The sequence below is a fragment of the Planococcus citri genome, chromosome 5, assembly GCF_950023065.1.
Source record: "Planococcus citri chromosome 5, ihPlaCitr1.1, whole genome shotgun sequence".
Taxonomy (NCBI): Eukaryota; Metazoa; Arthropoda; class Insecta; order Hemiptera; family Pseudococcidae; genus Planococcus; species Planococcus citri.
In genome coordinates, this window is record NC_088681.1 from 60,126,565 (window position 1) to 60,129,139 (window position 2,575).

Here is a 2,575-nt window from a genome sequence, read left to right on the forward strand (position 1 = left end):
ATGCGAAAATACACCAACAGCCAAATTTCAGGGACTGAAGCGCATTTTTCAATTTTTTATACCTTGAGTTTTTTTAAAAATTAAAGGCCAAAAATGGTGGAAAATCGAAATTTTACTGAATTAATCTAGAATACTGAAAATTGAAACGCATCCAATTTTCGACCTTTTGATAGTAAAGGGTTTCGAACCGTTTCGAGCAAGTATTGTTCTGAAGCCCTAAGCGGATCTTTGAAAGTGGAAATTTCCACAAAATGTAGCATAATGAAGTTGAAAATCTAAACTTCACGTTTCATTTCAATTTTTGCATGCTGAATCGATTGGAGGTCGCTTCAAACCATCAAAACGTTGTTGGAGGCTCCTAAACTGCTTGAAAACAACTCGGTGAGTCAAAAATAGGGATCAAACCGAATTTAAGATTTTTTTTTGTCATCAATTGCAAGCCTACAAAGAATTTTTTCAAGCAATCAATTCATACAATGCTTAACAGGAAGTGATTTTCCGAAAAATAAAAAATGAAACAAGCAGTCAGCTTTACTAACCAAAATGCAAGCAAAAAATTGAAAAATTGTGCGAACCTAAAACATTTCCACGCGGAGAAAAACGACCCTCCCCCCACAAAAAACAAAAAGAAAAACAGAAAACTTCAAATTAATACCTACGATCTGGTTTTCAATTTCAAAAAGTTGCACTGTTTTATAACTTTTGTGTAAAAAAGTGAGATTTTTGGCAACTTGGAAAAATGCGAGGCTTTTTAAGATCTTGTTTTGCAAAAAAGTAATAATTTCAGTAACTTATGAAAAATTATGGAATCAAATTGACTTTGTGGACACAAAACTAAAAAAACTAGTGAAAATGAAACCTATATGAGGATATCTCAACCCAACATGGCTCATTCAATTGGGATTTATCGACAAGAAAAATTCTGAAAATTGTTTCAAATTTTAAAATATTACAACACCATCAAGGTATAAATAATTGGAAATTGATTTAATTCACAAACTTCGCTGATTTTGGGAGTAAAAATGACGAGTTGATCTTTAGTCACAAGCCTTCAAAAACCAAGGTCTGATGTTTTTGCATCGAAATGTTTAACTCCCCCCCCCCTACTGCCCCTCTCATCGTCGTCGCCACCAAAAGAGTTGTGATAGGATTGATTGTAGTCTATAAAAAAAGAGAAGCATAGGTACTTGTAAACGAAATCAGAAGACTTGACTCATTTTTTGTTCAAAATAGTGAGAACCGACTCAGAGAATAAAACCATCAATTTTATGAAACATCGACGCCATCATTCATAATCTTGACTCAAGATTAAATATAATAATACTTAAGTATGCGTAATTGATTGTAATTGACAATTATTAGCGATTTACACGATTGAATGAAACTGGTTGCTTGTACTGCACCCAAATATTTGTAGGATCGCTTGCATCATTGACGGAATATTCATCATCATAACACACCGCAGCAGTCATTTCTTGGTTCCAGAAAATACTATTTTGAACATATATTCACGAATTCCAATCATCTCGAAACAATTTGTCAATCGACTCATGTGTAGATTGTCTTCGTATAGGAGCTTTCAAAGTGTTTTTAACGTCTTACAAGAATATTTCATCATTTCGAGTCATTTCAAAGTTTCTGGGAAAATGCAAATTTTTGATATTTTCGAACACCTATGACCAAAAATGCAAAAACTTATTCAAGAGACTTTTGGCAATTTTTTTTACAAAAAAAAACAACATAATTTTTAGCGGTTTGGTTACAATTTTTCTTGAAAAAGGCAATATGGCAAAAAATCTATACTTTTGGACAACTTTTGAAAAAAAATAGCCAACAAAGAATTTTTTCAAATATTCAAATTATATGGTGCTGAATTGGCAGTAACCGATTTTCCAAATAAACACCAAAAAAAAACAACTGGGCAACTTAAGCAATTAAAGTAGCTCGAAAAAGTAATCAAAAATTGAACGAAAAATTAATAAATCGCGAATAAAACACTTCATAATGTGGTGAAAAATGACCAAAAAAACTGGTAAAACAATTTCTGCCAAAAAATTAAATTTTTGGTAAAAAGAAAAATATTTAAACAGTTTTTGGAAAGTGTGAGCCTTTTTTGGAACTTTTTTTTTTACAAAATCGAAACGTAGCTTACAATTTTTTTTTCATAAAAAAACGATAATTTCTGGCAATTTCTGACAAAACACAAGGCTTTGAGAATTTGAAAAAAAAAATAAAAATAAAACTGTTGAAAGGTTTTGGGGGAAAAATAAAGACTTTTTGGAATTTTCGCAAAAAAACGAAAGTTTGAAAGTAAGGTACATAAACATATGCACATATTTCTGGTGAAAAACGATATCTGGTACAATCGCATCGAAATAACTCATTATCCTTACCCCCAACCCCCTAGGAGAGTTGGTATGGAAATTACAAACTATGGTTTAGAATTGATTCAGTTTTTTCTCGAGTTAGTGAGGACCGAGGATTAACCCATCAATTCAATATACTGAAACATCTGCATACCATATCATCCATAATCTTTACTCAACTCAAGATTGAATTCAATAACACTTTTGCA

General features: G+C 31.7%; 1 protein-coding gene across 2 annotated transcripts in view; it reads right to left on the bottom strand.

Moving 5' to 3' along the window:
- The window catches only part of LOC135846369 (uncharacterized), a 63,781-nt gene that overhangs the window by 30,151 nt on the left and 31,055 nt on the right, over positions 1-2,575 (bottom strand). The window lies entirely within an intron of this gene.